At 39.9% G+C, this 23,916-nt stretch overlaps 1 long non-coding RNA gene across 2 annotated transcripts; it reads right to left on the bottom strand.

Annotated features, from left to right (window-relative positions):
* Positions 1-298: 298 nt before the first annotated feature.
* On the bottom strand, positions 299-23,215 carry LOC127633663 (uncharacterized). 2 transcript variants are annotated; one of them, XR_007969237.1, is made up of 3 exons: positions 23,114-23,215; positions 2,667-2,764; positions 299-693 (listed from the first exon to the last, which is right to left on the bottom strand). It is a non-coding gene; the product is annotated as an uncharacterized LOC127633663 (long non-coding RNA). The 2 variants fall into 2 exon arrangements; XR_007969238.1 differs by lacking the exon at positions 23,114-23,215 and adding an exon at positions 4,184-4,320.
* Positions 23,216-23,916: the final 701 nt, after the last annotated feature.

The raw sequence follows: 23,916 nt of genomic DNA, 5'->3' as shown, positions 1-23,916 counted from the left end.
TTTGATGAAATAAATGTAGCTAGTCCTGTTTTTCTTTATTGTGTTTTGTTGTATATTTGGCTATACATTGCAATACATTTTAAAGACATTCTGGAAAACAAAAAAACATTCAGCTTGAAGTTTTGAGTTATCAGACATCTTAAAAACCCTGTGAAATGGCTTTACGAGCACAGTTTTCTGTTCTAGTTTTATATTTTTCCATTGTTTTTTATATAATTATGTTATTTGCAATGCTTCATGGAATTGTAGTTCATTTCTTCATTAAAGACATCAAGACCACAGTCCTGTATATGGGGGGTTGATTGGACAAAAATATCCAATCAGATAAGTCATCAATATTTTTTGGTATGATCTCCAGTGAATTTTGTACAAATTTAGGAGTACACTAGCATATACCTGTACATGTCCTCAATACTAACACACATGGACTAAAAGCCACAAAATTCTTATTTTGATTTCATTGGGTCTTTAATGAAACATCAATACAACAGCTTGAAGTGTTTTTTTCCATTTCTCCAGGCAGGATTGGACTGAAGGAGTGCACACCCTCACATAACCAGAGGACAGCTGAGCGGAAACAGAGACAGCGATGGAGTAGCCCATTCTGTGGGCAGTTTTCCCAGGAGAAGCCCATTAATATTCCATAGAGACATCGTGCAGGGAATCTCTCTCCTCGGAGCCCAATGGGTGGTCCTTTCAAATGCAAAACAACAACACAAAATAAGGGTGAAAAAAGAGGAATCTGGCAACTTCCCACATCACTAACAAAGCAACCATAACAATTATGGAGCGCTATCAACATAAAAACATACATAAATGAACAAAGCAGCAGGTTTTGGTCAGTATACAATTTAATATCTGTGGGAAAAAAAAATGCATTTAATTAAGTTAACTTGTTTAATAATAAAGCAATATGAGTTTCACTGCATCATTCCAAAAACACCCCCTGAATTATGATGCACTAATCAAGTAAATATTCTATCGACAATAAAAACGTAATTGTTTTGTGGCCTATTTTTCATTTCCAGAAATAATGGCAATCTACTCTATTGTGTCTGCACTGAACTCATTAAAAACATCAGGAGCAAGCATTTGCTTATTCAAATTTCACCCCCTGGGGCAAACTTGTTTGCTTATGCTGCTTTAAAAAGAACACAGTATGAAGCTTAGTTCATATTTTATGATCCTTATGGGCCTACTCCTTCTCAATTTATCAGCTTTCTGCTCTCCTCTTTTTTGGATTGTATTATTGTATTATAATTTTCCACATTTACTCTGTCAACATGCAGCATCTCCACTCCTCAGACCTGTTCTACCCCTGTCGGTCCCAAAGGATCTCACCCCTTCGCCCCCACATAACATCACCCCACTGTCATTGTCCCTCAGGAGCCCCACAAAAGGGAACGTTTGACCTCTGAACACACCCCCATTTCCTCTCTTTTGAAAGTGTCCTGGCCCACAGAATGTCTCATTCCGACTCAAAGGAAACTGTACATCAATAAAAGATGGACGGCCAAACCTCACAGAAAAAAAAAAAAACTTAAGAAAAACTTGCATTTCGCCCCAGCTGAAATTGACAGAGTGGGCCACTTGTTTCCTAGCTACAGATGCCTCCAGCACAGGAAGTTGCAAGTTCACAGTTCAGTTTGTTGTGGCGAGATTCCTTTGGACCTCAGAGCTGAATAGACACCCGGGGTCACATTCTAAGATTTAGAATTGTAACAGCATTTGATGGAAAGAATTATGCATACATATTTAAATATTAATTAATGAGAGATAAAGTTGTTTAATACGGCATCTGTAAATTGTGCATAGAAGAGTATAAATCCTTTTATTTTCTGTTAAACATTAACCCTTTGATGCATGAATTATTTAACACAAAGGAAGAAAAGATGATTTCTTAATGTTCCATTTTAATTCTTTTAATTTTAAGACAAGACTATAATCATCCCCAATCTTTGGTTTTTCTTGTTTTATTAATTTTTTAAAAGCATATTTTGAGAGAGTTACACATCTTTACATTGCAAAAAAAAGATAGTGGTAAATATTTACGGTTGGGAACCTAGAAACATTTTTCAATGAAAAATATGAACTGAATTATTGCAATTACTTTCAATTCCGATTTTTGAACATGTATTTTTTGGGCCGATGCAAATAGGACACAGTGCTAAACTACTCTGATAGTGTTTCCTTCAGTACTACTCAACTGCAGCATTGTCTTGGAATTTGCAGTTAGAGTACCAATTACTTGATTGCATTTATGCCTCTAAAAAGTCTTTACGAAGCCATTAAAAAACGTCTGTGTAAACAGGCCTTTTGCAGGAATTATGTAAATGTATCTCTGATTAGTTATATCTGATGTGTTAGAATATGAAAAGCAGATGCTATTTAAACCCTGGTGCAAATAACGGTATATGCTATTTACACCCCAGTGCAAATAGTGGCATATATTATTTGCACCCCAGCCATGGTGCAAATAATGGTAGATACTAATTTTACCCTGGTGCAAATAGTGTCAGATTCTATTTTCAACCATATTTAAATACTAACAAACAGAATGGGCATCACTGCAGTGTGTTTATTGTGTTTATTTAGAATCCCACAGACAAACTACATTAACCTCTACCCATAAACCTAACCTTAACCTTACCTTAGAAAAAACGTACCTTGGTTTTACTACAGTAACCATGGTTTCACGTGGCAATGAGTGTGATCGTCAGACCCCGCCTCCGGATCAAAACCTTCTCTGCACTCTCGACATTCACTGTGACCAAATCAATGCAATGAATTAAAAATTTCTTATTCATTTTTATCTATTATTTTAAGTAGTATTAAGAGTGGAAACAGGAAAACGGATGGGAAAAAGAGTGGGACAAAACATGGAATAGAACCGCAGTCACTAGGACAACAATACACTATCACACACTATATTTGCACCCCATGCCACTGCAGCAACATCTATTGGTTAATTTGTCATATATTTCTTTGGTTCCTCCAGACTATTAGGGTGTAAATAGCTGCACTGTGTGGCAGATGCTATTTTCACCGGGGTGCAAATAGAAACTCTGAATATGAAATTATCTCACCATTTGAGGGCAGTGAATCAATAAAAATATATATTTTTTATTTCCAAATATTCCTTCCTTATAGAAGAAACATTAAGAATGTTAGTAAGAAATGTTAATGGGACCATTAAGTAATCACAATCTTTAAGCGGAATCAGTATCACAACCAGAGTAGTTAAATTTCTTGCCATTTTACATCCATATATATTCCAGACAGAGGTACTTGTGCTTCACCACTTTTGTCAACCATGTTGAATTTATGCTGTCAGAAATAAAAAACTCACTTAAAGTGGAGAGTCAAATAGAATTTTGTGTAAAGGTCAAAATAATTAATCCATGGTGGTTTTGATGTAACTTGTCACCCTGGATAGTTAAAATGGCTTTTAAAGAGCCGTTCACTGTAGTGGGCGTCAAACAGTTCAACTGCGACAACGTTTGGGTTATTTAATGGTGTTGTACATTGCATTAACTTCCTCTCCCATTACCCAAAGCACCACATCAAAGGCTCATTATTCAAAGGAATCCTGAAAAGGAAGCGGTTTCAAAGTAAGAAGACGCTTCTTTGTATCTTTTTGGCATTTAACGATGGCAGTTTGAAGAAATAACACAAATAAATGAACCTTGTGTTTCCTCAACAAGAACCCAAGCAGTACGTTTGACATGCCCATTGAGCCAAAAGCAAACCAATGTCATATGTTATTACTTCACCTTTTTTCCAGTGTATTAATACATGCAAATTAACCTTCACACTAATCAATGATATTTTGAAGGGTTAAAATGGTTCCCAGTAACCCAGCTGTGGCGCTTGACTGCAAACCATATGTTCTGAATGGAGCGGATGATATGCGCGATAGGACAGCACACATGTGACATCGACAGCACCTCCATTTCATATCTCTACACAAGTAAAGACTGGTCATCCACCATTTCTTCCCATTCAACTCCTCCAGAGCAGCGACCATCTTTATCCCGCCACGCATGTATCCTGTTACGGTAGAACGCCTACGATCAGTTCACTAAGTATGATTACATTTAAATGCAGGCTCACCCAGTGTCAGCTCATGTGGTAGAAATAACATCTTTAACCAGGGTAAATACACACAGCACACAGTCCGTACCTCCTCTGTAACTGAGCCCAATTCAGTGGGTGGACGGAGTTTACATTGAGAGGCCAGTTTCAAAGTCTGAGTCTTACGAAGTCTCAAACAACTGATCTGGGTGTCTGGGTTTGGGTTCAGGGTTCACTGACTTTGCTGGGAGTTTGGATAGAAAAATAAAAAAATTCCGTGCACGTCTGCACATTTTTTTGTTGATGTTGTTGAAAATATTGGATGTCTAAATGTAGCGACAAAGGCTTGATGACCTGAGCTGTCTAGAGAGATAAAGTAGCCAGAGAGGTTTACCAGGCTCTACCGAGGTGACATGGAAAGGTGTGGACACTGAGCACGGGAGGAGAGTTGTTTGGACTATGGGCTTTTACCATGAAGAGTGTGTTTTTCTTTTTTTTGTTGCCTTTCGGGGCAGAGGCAAAGCTTCCATCTGATACACATGCCTGTGTTATTGCTAAATGTGTGGAAGGGCAATAACTAAAACAAAGCTGGACCATAATACATTCAGTCTGGATAAAACTTTATGAAAGACACAAGCGTTTTATTGGATATACAACTTTAGATTTAGGATTAAGAATAGGCTGAAGACAGTGGCTTGTAAAAAGTGTTTTTTTTCTTTAGTCCAATGTAAATGCGTGTCACAGTTTGAACACAGTTCTCGCTCACCTCCATACACTGACTCATATATCTTGTTCAATGACGTCTAGGGTTGCCACTTGTGAAGTTTTAAAATAAGGGACACTTAAATGGGGAGAATCACGGCCCCTAACCACATCCTTCACAGTTTTAGCAATAAATGTGTTATTAATAAAAATTGTACATGCTTACTTATATGCTAACATGAGAACTTTCCTGACCCATGACAAATAAATATACATAATTTATTTATTAAAATGTTTTGATTATTTGTCTTCTTTAACTTGTTTATGTATACATGTTGGATGTTTTATACATATTTTTAAAATGTTAAATAATTTGAATTTATTTTATTTGTTTATTTTTTTCCTTCACCTGTGCTTGTCTTTATGATTGTATTCATACTTTGTTTGATCTTATTGAACATTTATATAGAAAAAAAAACTCCTCAGTTTTACCACCATTTGTGGACTTTTCAGAAGGTCCCTTAACCACCATGGGAAAATGTTCCTACTTATATCAAAGTTAAATTGGCAATCTGAAATGATATCTGACTGAAATGCACCCTCTACTGAACCAGTTGAGTTGGTCTTTTGAGTCTGATCGAGATGAGACGTCTCGTTCATGAACAAACTGAATGTACTGGTACACTCGTTCATGAACGATATGAATGACTCTGTCATCTCGTTCATGAACTAAAATTTCTGATTGAATGAGAAGAGGCATGTGGTTCGTTCAGTTCGTCATTCTCATTTAACAACTAAAGGGACCCAGATGATTTGTGAATAAAAGTGAGTGATGGCCATACATTACAATGAAATATGAGGTTATTGAAACCCATAATATTATTATGTTTTTTGGCTAGTATTTTTGTCCTTTTTGTTAGCATAGCTTTGTAAAATGTTGTGCTCATCAGTTCACAGCATGATAAATAAGCTCTGTTGAAATTTGTGGGGAAACGCGTATGCTGCTTAAACACTCTGCAGTGCTGAAGTCTCCTAGTAGAATTGTAGAGGTGCACATTTTTAGAAATGATAATTGGATTGTTCTTGTCACGATTCCCTTGTTGTCTGCCCTTTGTTTCACAAGTCTTTGTCTCAAACTCCTATTCCCTTTGTAAAAAACTACACTTCCCATGATTCCCGGCCCTCATCTCTGCCAGCCCTGTGCCATTGTGTTCACCTGATCGTCGTTTGTCATCATCATGTCTCCTGTGTATTTAAACCCTGCTGTTTCTCCATTCCCCTGTTGATTGTCGATGTTTATGGATGCTTGATTCCGTGTTCTGTGATGTTTATCCTGCCTGTTAAACCGTTGTATATTTTCCGTGTTTTTGTTGTATTTTCCCCTTTGCGGGTGTTTCCTCTGTTTTGCTTTTGTCTATTCAGTTTTCACCCTGTTCCTGCTCATCGTAACAGTTCTAGTCGTGAATGACTATTTGCTTTTGTTTCAGTAAAATTACTGGCGAAAACTTAAAAGATGGTCATTGGTGCCACCTACTGGTGCAAAGGCTTAATTTACAGAACTGATCAGTGAACGAATCTATGAACGAATGTGAACTAATCTTTTGGTGAATGGATTCAAAAGAATCGAGTCACTATTATGAATCAAAATCCCCACCACTAAGCGATAGGCGCTTTATTCATAGTGACTCGTAGCAGTAACGTTAACATGATTGTCACATTGTGACAAGAAATGAACGCCTGGACTGCAGTAGTGAAACTAGATGACTGGCTTCATACTACCAACTGTAGAATATTTAACACATTTTATCTCTGGTAAGTGAATACATTTTAAACTAACTTTATGTTTGATGGGTAGAGTCTAAGCTCTACCTATAAGTCTACTCTGTAAGTCAGAGTATACAGGCTCTATATTCTGCCCTACAAAGGCAAAACGCCGTAACATCATGTTTGGTCAAAAATGAGTTAATGTCATTTTTGGGGTATTCAAGACCTCCTTTATCATGTGAATAAATATCGTGAGTCAATTTGATTGTTTTAACGAGAAATTAAAGGGCTATGACAACCGTAACATCCAAAACCATATGAGAAACCACAGCAGAACGCCGTAACAGTTGTTACGGCTATTAGCCTTTGTTCTGGCACACTGAAGTTGAGTTTAAGGTGTTCTGACTTTGTTTCGCCGGGCATCAAGAGAGATGTTACGGTGCCGCTGTGATGTTACTGTACTCTGGCTTTGTCATACTGTCAAAGATTACCGCTCTTTTATTGTCACCAAACCGCGTAACATACACACGACACATCTTTGAAATAAAGTGTAGACTGCCGACTGCTTGTTTGTATTATTACTCTGTGATAGCGATGTGATAGGGCGATGGTTCAGATCTGTCAATGTCAGTGACAGCCCGGAGCTAGCTAAATTTAATCTGTGTCACGTAAATTAGCGCTAACGTTGAAGCTGACACTCGCCTCACATCAGATGCTGAAAACCAAATATTAAATACAGAGGCATCCTACCTTTCCATGCAATCCAATATAATCCATAGAAGATATAATCCATAGCAATGCACGTCATCTGCTGTATCCACAACAATCCATACGTGTTTGAGCCATATTTCCTTCTTGCAGGTGTTCACGTCAGATTTTACAGCTCGTTATCGCTAACGTCCGTACAAAGTAGGCTAACCTAAATAGTAAAAGTAATTCCAACTTTTTTTCGGTATACTCTGTCTACATTATCTCAGAATTAAAAAGTAGTAATCCAAGTCGAGTTCGTTGACTGAGCATCTTGAGCAGTTTGGTGGCCCTTAACCCTTTAACTGTCACCCCTCCCCCTTTTTTCGCATAGACATGAAAATCACTATCCAAACTTAAATGGTTGTATTTCAAGAATGCTTTGTCATATATACCTATGGACAAGTTGTGTTCCAAATTTTAGGTTGATATCTCAAAAAATGAGCTTTCAGTAAGATTTTATTTGGAGCAGTAAAAAACTTGGAATGAGCAGTCTCTAATCTCTAATGTATTGGTCTAATGTTTAATTAATTATTACTCTATATCTTGCATTTAAATACATATACCTTTGTATTCAATTATAATTAAATTATCTTTATTGTGAAAATATTTATTGTATTTATTCATACTGTACATACTGTACTGCAAAGTAACTTATCTGTTATACAGTTTAACTTTGTTAGTGTTGCCGCACTATCCTGATCATTATAGCAATAAATAGGAACAACCAAAGGTCTTCTATATAATTTAAAACAAATACCATGATGACTAGACCTTGGTTAGGTGTTCTTATAATGGATGTAAGTATGGTGAACAGCAAGTAAATATTGATTATATGTCAGTTACGGCCTTTTGCCTTTGCATGACTCCTGATTTTTGGCACATGATACAAAGGCAGAGTACAGTAACTGCCAAACAAGGGTCAAAGGTCAATTTTGAGCTCAAGATTTTTTGCATACAAACATTTCTTCAGTATAGCAACTAGTTGTGAAATTTTGGGAGTCCTACCTATAATACTTTTGTCTGGACAATACAGAAACTTTAAAGTCATTTTTCTCAGTTTCACACTCTAGTGAGTTAAGGTCTTTTGCTTTTGCAGGGCAGTATTGATCACTTCCATTATAATGTGAGAGTCAAATTCTTGCAGTGTTAACAGCTTCATTGGTTATAATGAAAGCGATCAAATATTTCCCAAAATTTCTGCTGATTAAATAATTAAATGCATCTAAACTTTGATATGTTTCCATTTACTTTTTTGTCTAGAGTTAGTGTCAACAGGATAATAGTACTTTTCTGTATAAATCACTTCAGGTAAACATTTATGTCCTTTGAGATAAGTTGTTGCCTCAAAGTCTTATTTAAAGGATCCAGTAATGAAAACTTGTTGTTTATCTAGCTTTTGTATATATATTATTTGTTCTGTTTTAGCTTGATTTAAAAGTTGATTTGACAGTTCTGGGTTCTGAGCATTGTTATTCCTCTGTAATTGTTTACATTAATGTAAAGGTCTAAATATTATATTTTATGCAAATTTACATATGTTATTCAGCTATTATTATCAATAGCCACCTATTGAGCTGAGCATTACTCTTAAAATTCTCAGTTAAACAAAACAAAGGTATTGGTAGTCGCAGGCAGTTGTGTCTTTAATTTAATCGAGATGAGTGGCCACTTAAAAGCAGCTCAATCAAAGATAATTTCGTGTTTCAAGTCATTGAGTCAAGTTTGTTACAAGTCCATTTCGATTCAGATGTTACCAAAGGTGGTGATGTCCAAATAGGCAAGAACATGTGTAATTGTTGTAAGGTAAAAATACTTTGTCAAGGTTAATATGCAGACAACTAAAAGTGATTGATTTGTAGGTTGATTTTCACTGGCGCTTGGTTTGTTTGAGCATCCCAAAACAGCAACATTAGCTCAACTAATGGCTTGAGTTTGGGGAGGGACGATCAGTTTGTCGACCAACAGAAAACAGGGGGAGTGATTAGAAAACTTATTTTGGGAACAATTATTTTTGAAATCCTGCTTAAAGAAGTTAGAATCCCGTAGAAAAAAGTTTTGTCCACTATTGAGGCAGAAATTACACACATCACCTTTAGCCCTGTAATTCGTCCATCCATGTTCACCAGTTTGACACATGATAGATAGGCAGGGCTGGACTGGTAATCTGGCATACCGGTATTTTCCCGCTCAACTTTTGGGCCAGTTGCTATGTAAAATTCCGGGCCGATTTTTCTTTCCAGTCCAGCCCTGTAGATAGACAATATTCCATTGACAGAGTAATCATAGTACAAGGAGGTCTTGTGTCCTACCAGTTGACTTTTCACCTATATTTTGCCATTACAACCCTCACACTTGCAGCACAATTTAAGAACTCAATGAGAATGCCTTACTCTGTAACTTTACACTGGTAACACTTTAGGACAGTGTTGTTTTACACAATACTCATATTTTATCATATTTATTTAATGTTATTTTTGTGCTTTCGATTATTTTCTCTTCTGAATATAATCAGCATTTTGCCTCCTCTGAGAAAATGCCCCTGTCTGAATGCCACCAACTTAATGTAAAAAAAAACGAATGTTCTTGCTGAGGAGCTTCACAGTTTTTAAAACATACATTTGTGAAGACATCTGACCATCAGGATTACACACACACAGGAAAGCATGTGTACGCAAACATAAATCATCCGCATGAGGGTTATCATCCCCTGACCTCCATATGCACAGAGACAGTTGCTTGCACAGCTGGTGAGGCCACTGAATAACTGCAGCCCCAGAAGATACAAACTTTAACCATAATACCACAGCATCAGAGTAAATATTCTTTTGTACTTTTCCTATTCTTCTTGTCTAGCCCAACATGTTGTGTGTGAGTTAAACATACATTTTTGGAAGTCAGAATAAGATGTAGGCTAATGTTTCCTTTTCGATGGTTACTTGTGTTATGATTCTTGGATTTTCACTGACAGACAGAGACATAAGGAAGTGTGACCTAGTTAGTGCAAAAAACATGTGAAAACGCACACACACACACACACACACACACAGACACAGACACACACAGACACATTTGCACAACTCCCTAACCAAACGAGTTGCTAGGCTTTATGTCTTGATGGTACATATATCACTAGAGATTAACAGTGGCATGCACTGCATAGCCAACAGATGTAGCAATTCGTCACTTTTTATCTCTTCCTATCTCTCTCTCTCTCTCTCTCTCTCTCTCTCTCTCTCTCTCTCGCTCTCTCTCTCTCTCTCACACACACACACACACACACACACACACACACAATTCCAAACACTATGTTTCACCACATGATGAACTGTGTGAACTTTATGTGCACGAGAAGTGTGAGTGTGTGTGTGTGTGTGTGTGTGTGTGTGTGTGTGTGTGTGCACGCACATGTGTGTATATGTGGGTAGAAATGGGGTGGAGCAATAATAACCCCTTTATAATTCATAAACCACAACTTGTTAGCCTCACAGAGATCTATCAGAGACCACCAAGTGTCAGGCCAGACACATCGCTGGCCTCCCTGGAGATGACTTTTTGAAGACGAGTTAACACTAATTATAGCCCCCTTGGTGACAAAGCTCTTAAGAGAGGAGTGGAGACGTAAAGCAAATTCCCACGCAAACAAAATATAGCACTTATACATCTCTATATCACCTGAGAATCTTTAGCAGCAGTGACACACTACTTATTAGCTATAGAGGAAAAAAGCATGGAGATACTGTAAGCATGGAGAAGTTCGCTCGGCGGCCATATTGTATATAATAGTTTGTGATTCTTTATACGTATCGTGGCAAAATTTCCATTGTTTGAAGCTAAAAGCATGCTCAATTTTCTCTCAAACAGATTTAGTTTGTGCTTAATGCCCTAGCGAGTATTAAATCAAGAAAACCGACATCCCTACCCTAAATCTTAAACCTAAACCCAACCAAAAGTGTCATAAAAAGACAATATGAGATGAAAACCCGAATTGCTGAAGCAATCACAATATTTTGCGGTGCCTCTTTGACACTTGACTCATGTGTCGACACACACGCCCATGCACTACTGTGTAATATGATTGTGCTTGAACAAGCTTGTAAATGTTGCTGTTTAAGTTTTGCAAATGTTAAAATGTATTGCCTTACAAGTCATGCACTATAGTAAAAGTTTTTCGATGTCATGAGATAGCATTGTGTGAGGAACAATGTGAAAAGTGTTTAAGAACTTCAAACTGCTGTTATATGTATAAGAAGCTAGGTAAAAATCATTTTGCAAAAATTCTGGTCAAGTAAAGTGGTTTTAGCCTGGTCGGTTCAGCTTTGCAATTTATGCTCTTATCTATGTGAACGGGGAAAGACCAAAATCTGTTGATCAAAATTACATTCAAGTGACATTTTTGAAATTAGCATTACTAAAACTTTAATAATAAATAAATAAAAAAAGAATTTTTCAGGCTTATCGAGCAATTTTGCATGCATGTTCTAGAGGAAACAATAAGCAATTGACTCTTTAACTGTAGGGTGGGACTACAGAAAACATATTTAGTACTACTATTTTGCCCATACATACAAGTTACTCTCTCCACTTAAGTTTTCTCTGCTGCAAAGGTGTGTCCTCCGAGGAGGGAGATACCTTAAAAAATCGGATGAAAAAATTACCAACAGTACAAAAGTAAAACTAAATGAATCTTACAATTGCGAAACAGGTTAGTATAGTAACAAACAAAACTTGCACAAAACATATTTTTCACCTTACTATTAAAGTTCCGATTTTTTTAAATGTATTTTTTATGTAAAACTTGATAAGGTTTTGATGTGACGTGGTTTACATAAATAGAACGGTAGACACAAATATGATAGAATTGGTTGCTTGCTGATAATAGAAGGTTAATGGTGTTTAATATTCCTCTAATGTAGAAACCATCTAAACGTCATTGAACTGGAACACAAATTTAAATTGGACTAAAAAACAAACAAACACACAGAGGGGACTTTGCTTCCTCATTTCAGAAGTCCACCACATGCCACTGGCTTGCTGCTAATGTAAGATGACTTTCAGTTTAAAAAGCTTTAAGTCTAGGTCTACTTTTGCTTTATTGGAAAACTGGACAAAGGCCTTTCGTTGAGTGTCTGGAGATTTCAGCATAAGTCATATAAGCACAGGCTTAAAATATTAGTGCAGACACAACAGCTGAACAAAGAAAGTAAAACAAGATGCCAGGTGAGTTAGCTGAGACAGGGTAGCATAACCATTCAGGTCTGTTTTGAAATTTTTTAGCACCGAGTTAGTTACCAACTAAAATTCTGGAGAAGGAAAGCCATAAAATTTCTGAAAAGGAAAAAAAAGTAAAGCAGGAGAGCAGAGAATTAAGGGAGGGGAATTATCTCCATCCTTATCTACGCCTTTTCTGCTAAAACTAGTGGACCACTAACTGTTATGGTACAGCAAGACACTGCTTGTTGAGCATGGTGGTTGTTTACTTTCCCAGGGTGCTCTACTTATTTTGACAAGTTTCACGTAGATGATGCCAAAATAAGGTGTTGCAATCGCATTAAAAACTGCAGGGTAGGTCTACAATATAAATGACTTTCATAGGTTTCATGAAGTCATTAATTATAAGTATAAAATGTACAAGTTGTTTGAGAGTGTAGGGAGGCTTGATTACATAATTCATGGGCACCTGCAGGATTTCATCTGAGGGTACGCACAGAAATCTGCCTAACACAAACCTATATATTGGGGTTCCAGGGGCAAAAACAACACCGAAGCATTCAATTATGGTGACTTTGAGAGAAGCAATTTTTTATTTTTTATTTTCTCGAGTATGAGTAGTGTTCATATAACGATTGGCTAAAGCATTTCTTCCAGTAACTATTACAGAACAAACATGTTCTTGCACTAAAAAAGAAAAACGCACCACAATGAGTACAGCAGAACACAGGTGCCTCGAGATGCATTTTTATAAGTTCAAGAAGTTCTTTTTAACTTAACACAGCATACAAAATGCAGTGTTCCCATGAAAAATGCTAAAAACACAGTTGTCAAAATACATCCATCTAGGGAATGTTTACATGGAAAACGTCTTGGGTTACTTGACTGTAACCCTTGTTCCCTGATAAAAGCGGAACGAGATGCTGTGCTGAATTAGCGCTTTGGGAACAACTTTAGGTGTGACCAGCTGTGAATATGTGTGCAACACGTCAATGAAAATTGACCAGAATTTATAGCCTCTGCCGGTGACATCATTGGATGCACCTGTAGCGGTGCTATAAATAGATGCGTCACAGGTGCATCGTCAGGTATTTTGTCTGAAGAGCAGTCCTGGGGCATCCCAGTGCGGCAATGAAGCGCGAGACGTTCCCTTTCAAAAAGCTACACTTATGATGCTGAGCTGAATTAGCGCTTTGGGAACAAGAATACCCATGCCGCCGCACTGTGGATGTCCGGACCACTTACGGTTGTGTACAATGCTCACAAGAGCACGAGAGGTCTCAGACATAAGCTGGTGATGAGCCCGGAGTGGCATGAACATCCAAACTATAAAATCTAATGAATGTGTGTGGAGAGGACCAGCCTGCCGCATCACAAACATGCTACAGAGGGACACCTCTAGCCAAGGCTTTAGAGGAGGCGACCCCTCTAGTAGAGTGAGCCCTGATACCTACTGGCGAAGCTTGACCGCGTGCCTCGTAGGCCAGGGCAATAGCGTCCCTCACCCAATGCGACATAGTCTGCTTGGTGGTGGCCACCCCCCTGTTGCGGCCCCCATGGCAAACAAATAGTTGCCCTGACTTATGCCACTGGCTAGTGCGGTGGACATAAGTCTGAAGGGCACGGACTGGACAAAGTCTGTGAAGTCTTTCCTGCTCCGGCGTTGTAAATGGCAGGGAGAAGAAGGCTTCGAGAGTGACCGGATATAAGGTCGAGAAAGGCACCTTAGGCAGGTGGTCAGGATGAGGGTGCAAAAATTGCTTTAGCCATACCTGGGGCAAAATCTAAGCAGGCTGGCAAGACAGACAGAGCCTGTAGATACCCAATTCTCTTTAGAGATGTAATCGCCATAAGAAAAAACATCTTGAGAGTCAGACGTTTATCAGACGCTGACTCTAGAGGTTCGAAGGGGGTCTCAACCAGACCCTCAAGGACTATTGCTAAGTCCCATGAAGGGGTCCTGGTCCTAGCAGGAGGCCTCAGTCGCAGAGCTCCACGAATGAAGTGAGCGAGTAGAGGATGTCTCCCCAACGGCACCCCGTCCATCACGGCGTGGCAAGCTGAAATGGCGGCCACATAGACCCTGAGAGTGGCGGGGCATATGCCTGCTGAAAATTGTTCCCTGCAGAAAGTCCAGAACTGAAGCAATCTGGCAGTTAACTGGATCTGCATTATGTACACTGCACCATCTTTCAAAGACACCCCCATTTATTGGCGTAGATTCTTCTGGTAGAGGGAGCCCTAGCACTTAAAAATGGTCTTGATAACCTCAGGTGAAAACCCAGTGTCCCTCAGTTGGTACCCTTCAGGGGCCAAACATGAAGGTTCCACAGCTCGTGCCGGGGATGAAATATTGTCCTATGAGCCTGAGACAGAAGGTCCCTCCTGTCCGGAATCGCCCAAGGCGAGCCATCGAGGAGAGACATTATCTCCGAGAACCATACCCTGTTCGGCCAGTGCAGCGCTATCAGTAAGAGGCAGGACCCTTGCTGGCGAACTCTGGCTAAGACTCCCGGGAGCAGAGAAACTGGGGGTAACACATACAGATGCATATTGGGACATGTATGCGACATCATGTCCAGACCCAGGGGGGCTGGGTGACTCAGAGAGAAGTTGAGGGGACATTACACTGTCTGTTGAGAGGCGAAGAGGTCCACTTCTGCCCTGTAAAATCTCACCCAGATTTGTTTCACTACCTCGGGGTGGAGTTTCCACTCCCCTGTCGGTATTTTCTGTCTGGACAGTAAATCTGCTCCCATTCAGGCATCCAGGGATACAAGCTGCTCTGATTAACAGGAGCTTGTCCTGGGGCCAAAGGAGAATCTGCCTTGCCAGTCTGTTCATCTGGCGTGAACGTAGACCTCCTTGATGGTTTATGTAAGAGACTACCACTGTGTTGTCCACCCGCACCAAGACATGGCAGCCTCTAGAGGAAGTATTTCAGGGCCAGAAATACAGCCATCAACTCGAGACAGTTAATGTGACAATCGAGCTGACGACCCTCCTATTCCTATTGAGCTGGACGACCACTTAAGACCGCTACCCAGCCTGTCAGGGAGGCGTCTGTCATTAGCAACCTGCGACGGCAAGACGCACCTAGTGTGGGACCCAAAGTGAGGAACCGGGGTCTGAACCAAATAAAAATGGTACGTAGCACACGGTGCATAACCCTTATCAGCCTAGGGAATTAGCCCCTGGATGAAATCCCCTGGCTTTGAGCCACAACTGAAATGGTCTTATGTGCAAAAAGGCCCATAGGGATCACCGAGGACGCAGTTGCCATGAGACCTAGTAGTCGTTGATACTGATGAACAGTGCAACCTTGGCCTAGCCTGACTTTGCTCAGGGTATTCTGAATGGACTCGATTAGAGCGGGAGACAATTGTGCCCACATTGTGATCGAATTCCATACGATCCCCAGATAGGTAGTTTTCTGAGTGGGAGAGAGGACGCTTTTCTTGTCGTTGAGCCTCAACCCCAGAGAAACCAGATGAGCTAAAATGATATCCCTGTGCTATAATGCCAGTTCTTGTGACTGTGCTAGTATCAGCCAGTCGTCTATGTAATTCAGAATGTGGATGCCCCAGAGTCGCAAAGGAGCCAGTGCTGCATCCATGCATTCCGTGAATGTGTGGGGTGATAAGGCTAGACCGAATGGAAAGCTTCGCCCCCGAAAGCGAACCTCAGGAAGTTCCTGTGTTGTGGCAGACATTCTATATGAAAGTATGCGTCCATGGGATTGATGGTGACCAACCAATCGCGATGTTGGATTTGAGACACGACCATCTTGACAGTTAGCATCTTGAACTTGAACGCCCTCAGAGCGATTCAAGCTTCAAAGGTCAAAGATGGGATGCAACCCACCATCCTTCTTTGGAACCAGGAAGTATCTGCTGTTGTAACCTGACTCTCTCTCTAGAAGGGAAACATGTTCTATGGCCCCTTTAACCAAGAGATTTTGCAGTTCTTTCCACGGTAAACATGCTTGCTCCGGTTTCACGGTAGTGGGAACCACACCGTTGAAACACGGAGGATGGCGAACAAATTAAATTCTGTAGCCTTTTTCTGTTGTTCTTACGACCCACATAGAACCACCTGGCAGTAGTTTCCACACTGCCAGGTTCTCTGAGATGGGTATCGATTCTGACACTTCCTGTTGAGGGGATGTCAAGTGTCCCGTGTCCTGGACAAAGGCAGGAAGCAACGGAACACCCAACATTTTGCTGGAAACCGCTAACTCCCGAAACAGAGGCAGCGGTAATGGAGGGGTTTCGTGGGGGTATCTGGAGGTTACAGGTGGATGTTTGGGGCTACCCCCACAAAGCTGGGTGCAAAACCGTTAGATTTTATTTTTTATTTTTTTAAATAACTACCCTGAGGTTGCTTTGGGGGCTGCTGAGGGCGACGAACCGGCCCCCAGTCTTTATGAGGGGGAGCACTATTCGCCATGCTTTGTTTTTGAGCCTTCTGTCTAGAAGGACCGGTGCGGGGCTGGGTGGCCGACAGCCCCTTCCCCTGAGTGTTGCGAGGAAGGAATTGCCCGAAGGCATCCTTGTGACTTTTTGCCTCCTGGAACCTGGTAATAACTATATTCATAGCATCACCAAATAAGCCAGAAGTCGAAACCGGGGTATCGAGAAGGAAAGTTTTGGCCTTCTCTCTAATGCCCGATAGGTTAAGCCATAAGTGTCTCTCCGTGCTGACTAAATCAGACATAGACCGGCCAATGGCGCGGGCCATCTGCTTGGTCATGCAGGGAGACAGATCCATGGCTCTGGCCAACGATACCTCTCTAGAAGACATCTGCAGAGCAGCGGGCTGGGCAACAACCAATACCTTTACGAGATTTTACAATCTCAGGGTTGAGTCGGTCTAGTCCCGTGTTCTCTCAGGTCCGAGCACGTAGAACTTGGGAATGCGGAACTTCTGACCAGGTGTTCCGCTTGCACATAGTGCTTTTCCCCTCCACTGAGGTGATCACGTGCGCTCTTTTCCCCCAGGAGAGTCCACTAGATTTGCGCTCCCTGGATTTTCTTCCTCCTTAGCCCTCTGGTCTGCGATTTCAGGGGAGGAATTCCCCGACCAGACCCACTACAGGTACTAAAATTACTCTGTACTGGAATAGGTATTCCACAGGATGGGCCCTTGTAGAATAATCCCCCTATGTGTATTTTCCGCGGTACGGTCACCATGCGGGCGGACCTGCATCTCCCTTGGGCAGTCCCCGCTGCCTCCCGGGCACTGTGTTTGTATTAACTCCTCACACGCAGCAGGTAGGATCTACCACCGCGCCATACCCACGTGAGGCCTGAAAACCTATGTGACATATTTCACCACTCTTTACCTCCCCCCAGCCTGGGCAGGTGGTGGTCTCCATGGGATCTTTTCCCCCTGAATGAATAGGAGCTGGAAAAGAATGCCTTTCCCAATGTGTATGATAGTGTTAAAATGGCCCCAGCTGCTTTAACTCTATGCGAAAAACATAGAGAGAGAAAAGGCGCGGCTGGACCAGCCTGCTCCGCTGCTTGGAACGTCGCTTTGTTCCCCACCCTTCAGGATGCCAGGAACTTAAAAAGTTTATGACGATTTTATGGGGCATTGGGGAAGGGTATGTGCAGTCTGACGCTGCCTGTCACTTTGGCACGTAACTGCATCAGCAGTGCATGTACACGGTTCAGCGCATGGCATGATTGAATAGGGACCCCTAGTGTTGCTTCACTCGACACAATGTCGAAGTGAGCTACAGACAGGGAACATCTAGATTACTGTTGTAATGTCCGTTACCTGATGGAGGGAATGAGACGTTGTGTTCCCCTGGCCACAGCGCTGAACCGAGCCACTGTAATGGCCGAACCTTACTCTCGGCTCCTCAGTGCAAAACCTAAATGTACAGAGGCATGATTCCCCTCCCTTTATACCCGTATGTCCAGGGGAGGGACATGCAAAGTTTAGAGGTAACTGAGGCCTTCAAGAAAGTCCCCTAGTGTCGCTTCACTCGACACGTCTTGTTCCCTCCATCAGGGAACGGAGGTTACAACAGTAACCTAGATGTTTCATACATAAACTTGAAATAATAATTAATTTCTTTAGAATGCATATGTTTTGTGGTAAGCTTTTGTTTACCATGCTAATTAAATGTTATTAATATGCAACTTGAAAGCAACTTGCAGGGCATTCAAAATGCAATTTATTTATGTATTCATGTTCTATGGGGATCAAACCAATAACCTTACAGTTGCTGGCACTATGTTCCATCAGTTGAGCTACAGGAATACTTTGCCCTGTGAAGAGGCTTTAAAAAAGTATGTGGTGTCTTCCAACCTTGCTGAAAAGATCAGATTTGACCAGTGTAAATTTCCTTGTTGGTCTAGGCTGGTTATTGCTGGTTTCATGCTGGTCAAGCTGGTGGACCATCACAGCCATGCTGTTTCGCATCATAATGTGGTAACTCAGTAGCTTGTCAACAAAAACATCAGTCGATGAAATGGTTGTCTGGTTGAGAGTTAGGGGGTCCTTTCAGTCCAGTGAGAGAGGGTGAGAAGGTCACCTGCTCCTGACTTACAGACGTGATCCAAAAGCCTGACGTAGATGACAGAAGTCTGAGGACGGATGAATACAACACCAAGCATGAAATATCTCATACTGTACATATTTTGAAAGGAAAGTACAGATATATTCCATTGCATCTGAATCACTGATAAATTGTCTATGAGCAAAGTGTTTCTGATATTTAAAAAAAAATATTGAAATCCAGAAGTTTATATTGCCCTGCGTCCCCCATACTCAATTTATTTGCAAACAATTTCCATTGTACAACATAAAATATGAAGCATGTTCCAAAATTTGCTTTTGCAGAGCCTGTAGGAGTATGCTGCATTTCTGCACGTGGCCTAGTTATCCATTTAGATTACAGATGGACTAACTGGTAGGAACATGATGGACATCATGAGGACCTGGCAAACAGACTGCTGTGAGACCCAGCGAGGCATTAGTCTTTCACTCTCTCTCACTCGTGCACATATGCACATACATCTGTTCCACATTAACACAGAAGAAATGCCTCAAAGGTGTTTGAAAACACTGTGGTGATCATTTTCATCTTTAAACAATCTTCAGTTTAGATTGCGCCAAATTCAAATTTCTAGCGTTTACCAACAGAGAGATTTACTTCAGAGAAGAGAGTGAGATGATGACATGATAAAAAGCCTCCCAGCATCTAAAGTGATATAGGTTGGAGAGCAACAGATGTTTTTTTAATGTACAGGCCCTACTTTATAACTCATACAGTGTGAGAATGTCCTTGTAGATTGTTTCAAACATCATAGTTTGACAGACAGCATTTACTGATGAGGCTATGAGGCACCATTTTTGTCAAATGTCACTCTCTAGCACAACAGTCACCAAAACGTGGACTGTGGTCCAGGTCCGGACCTTGGCTTGGTTCCATCCGGACCATGAGACATCTTGACATTTGCTGCCTCCTCTCATTGTTTCTATAGTTCATGTGATCAGTGCAACAAAACAATGAAGCTGGGTACAGATAGCACTGATCTTTCAGTGTTGTATCCTCGAATAATTTTCTCTTTTGCAGAACACTCATCATACCCTTTTGCACACTGTGGGCAGAGTTTCAGATGTGGTTATTTTAATGGCAGTAGACCATAGCGGAGAAATAGAATGAGCAGCAATATAGATGGATACTGACATCTTTTATAAAACACTGCAGAAAACGAAAATGATGCAAAGTCAATTCAACTTCATGTGTCTGAAATTAATTCAACCGTTCTACTAAACCAGGTTTGTGACAGGACCATGTGCTTCCAGAGCACCTTTAAACTGTAAAGGTTTTTTCTATCTAAAATTATCTTTATTAATCAGCATGTTTCAAGCCTTTCACAAGCAGATTGTTTTGTGAAAATGAATCAAAGATCATCTATCACATAAATGGTTAGGAAAAACAACCTAAAATGTGATTTCACAAGTAGCATAGGCATACTTAACTTTAGCTAACAGTATGTTTAAGCTTCACTGTTGTGCTGTACGTTGTGTGTTGTTGGTAGATTTTCATTTTAAGGAAAATAAAAAAATGGTCCATTCAGACTTTTACATTTTCTAAATATTCTCTCAGGAGATACCCCTGAACCCCTAAACAATATATTTCCCTAATAGTCACCAGGTCTCTTATGCCCCCCGAGTATCTAAAAACACAAATACTGGACTGTTGTCCAAGTGCTCTCGATTTATGAACTCATTGAAATATTTTAATCTTTTGGTAGAAGATCCCTTAAACCCCACTACTTTGGCTTTGTCTCTTGAAACCCAATGTCCTAATCCTTGCCCAGTTTTAAAGAGACTGTTTTGACTTTTATTCACCTTTTACAAAGCACTATTACTGCCAACTTGGAAATTTACAATTAGGCGTACTATTTAAAATAAATAGCATTTCTTATGTAATTTCATAGCTATACTGGACCTTTGCTTGGAAGGAAATCTAGAGATCGGACCTCTTGAAACTTTAATTGAATACCCCCGCTCTAGCATGAGTTATGAAGGCCACCTAATGCTATGCAACACTCAGTGTCATAGATATGACAGCACTAAAGCAGTTTGTAGGCCTGTGTGGTTGCTATGGTGAGTAGATAGAACAATACAACTGGACCTCAGTAATCTGCCGTAGAGGGAAAGACACTGGGAATGAGCTGTGAGCAGTCATTAATCACAATTACACGTCTATAATCTCTGTCAATCCATCCTTCCATCCATCCAACTGTCCTTCTGTCATGTCCATCCATCAGACCCAATATTTATCTCCTAAGCTTTTCCTCCCCTTTGTGCTGCTCTGTCCACAAATACTCATAATTGAATTTGATGGAATATTAGGCACAATGCGGCATCACCTCCTACTGGTCTCACATTCATCACTGTCAGCTTTTTTTCAAAACACGTGCAGTTGTCAATGATGTGATAGTGGAACTTCTACTCACTGAGAAAAAATCTTTTCGATGGAATGAGTGACAATTTCAGATGTCAAAAGAAATTACAAGACAGAACTTTCTGTGAATTTTCTGTGTATGTGCATGTGTGTAATGGTGCTCCGTGTGATGAATGAAGGGCTACCTTGGGAGTTGATACATCAAGGGCCCAGACAGTCAAGACAGGCCCATATGCTGAGGCCCACATTCTCACTGACCACCCTCAGAGAAGTGGGCTACAACATTGACAGGAAATGACCTCAGCAGCAACCCTCTCAATTATGGTCATATCCATTAGGCTTTTATAGCATGGCATCAGCACTCCAGGAACAACAACAGATGCAGTTTAGCCAGAGAAGCTACTGATGTTGAAACAGACGTTCAAAATGTCTGTGTGTGTGTGTGTGTGTGTGTGTGTGTGTGTGTGTGTGTGTGTGTGTGTGTGTGTGTGTGTGTGAGTGAGTGTGAGTGAGTGTGAGTGAGTGTGTGTGTGTGAGTGTGTATTTATCACTTTGTGGGGACCAAATGTCCCCATAAGGATAGTAAAACCCGAAATGTTTGACCTTGTGGGGACATTTTGTCGGTCCCCATGAGGAAAACAGCTTATAAATCATACTAAATTATGTTTTTTGAAAATGTAAAAATGCAGAAAGTTTTCTGTGAGGGTTAGGTTTAGGGGTAGGGTTAGGTTTAGGGGATAGAATATAAAGTTTGTACGGTATAAAAACCATTATGTCTATGGAAAGTCCCCATAAAACATGGAAACACGACAGTGTGTGTGTGTGTGTGTGTGTGTGTGTATGTGTGTGTCAAACATCAGATTGCAAGAACTATGTGTTTCTTGAAACTTGAAATAATAAAGATTTTTTTTAGAATGCATATGTTTTGTGGTAAGCTTTTGTTAATTATGCTAATGAAAAGTTATTAGTTATTAATTGAAAGCAACTTACAAGGCATTCAAAATGCATTTTTTTTTTATGTATTCGTGTTTCACAGCATAATTAAAACATCAAATAATTTTATACTACTTAAATGCTATCTTCCTTTTCTTCTTTCAAACCTTAAAATACGCTGATACTCTATTCATTCAACCAGAAAGATGGTCAGAAAACTATCAAAGAAATTAAGAGGAAATGAGGTCACTACCTTACCTTTTTTCCATCATATTGATAATGGTAATTTAATTACGGGATGTGGTTGCTTGTTGTGTAATAGTAAGACCGGATGACAGTAAATTATTTTCAGTCAAGCGTGAGCACTCCCATCTGCTAGATTGTGATTAGCGCTATACCCTGTGCCCTAACAGTTAACTCTTCCACATTATCTCAGTTTGAGGATAAGCTCTCAAATCTCTCCCACACTTATGTTTTTGTGTTGTGATTGTTTCAGATTATGTGCCTCATTTGAATACTGAAAGTTCTAGAATTTCTGTAGCTCATCTAGCAGCTTCTAGATCATGGCACTAGCAATTCCAATATCATGGATTCAATTCCTAGAATACACATAAACTGAATGAAGAGAGTCAAATCTGGAAAAATGTGTGAATAGTAGACTCCCACCTAACTTCAAGTTTGTCAGATATATAAGGGAAAAAATTGACCCAAACAACATGAAACTGTTAACGTCCACAAAAAGCCACATACCTCAATTCAGCGGGCATGTAGAAGGAACCGCAAAGATTCGACGGAAATACACAGTTGAAATTTGGCTAGTTGGGACAACTGATGGCAGTCCTGCTAAGAGGGCCTTTTATAAGTTAATGACTGACTATTGCGAGTGAAAGGTGTTAGTGCTTGCTGTGTCTACAAAGCACAAGGAAGGCAAATAACTGAAAGTTTGGCTTATTGTAGGCCACAGCAAAGTACATTACTGTACAGACAAACATTCTAAAATAAACACACTGAATGGATAAATTGTTAACCAATCAGTGGTAATATTTAACTCAATAATAACTACATGTATACAACTACATTTACCTGATATTTGTGACAGACATTAAAGAAACAAATATGCTTTTAAAATGGTGATTTATCTTTTTTTTTTTTTTTTTTTTTGTAATGTAAATTTTCAACACCCCTTTACCACGTGCTGACATAATACTTAATTTTAATGGGTAATGGATCATACATAAAAACTGCCTAAATCATTTGGCCAATAGCTATGATCTCTTGGTCATGAAATGTTATCCAAACTGTTATTTGTTTTATGAAGTATGGGTACTAAAGCAATTTACTTACTGTACAGTACAGTTGTAAACCAAAATTAAAAAGTTAATAAATTAATAAAACATAACAAAAAATGTAGTAATAAAAGCATTTTACATATGTAAATAATATACATTAAAATGATAACATTTCTGTTGGTAAAATAAATTATTTGACATGTGCATAAAAACAAACACCATGAAAACTGTAGGAATCATGTAGGCCAAAATCTCAACCATTGT

This window comes from Xyrauchen texanus, chromosome 40 (genome assembly GCF_025860055.1).
Source record: "Xyrauchen texanus isolate HMW12.3.18 chromosome 40, RBS_HiC_50CHRs, whole genome shotgun sequence".
NCBI lineage: Eukaryota > Metazoa > Chordata > Actinopteri > Cypriniformes > Catostomidae > Xyrauchen > Xyrauchen texanus.
The sequence above is the reverse complement of the archived record's forward strand: the minus strand, read 5'-3'. Positions and strand labels throughout refer to the sequence as shown.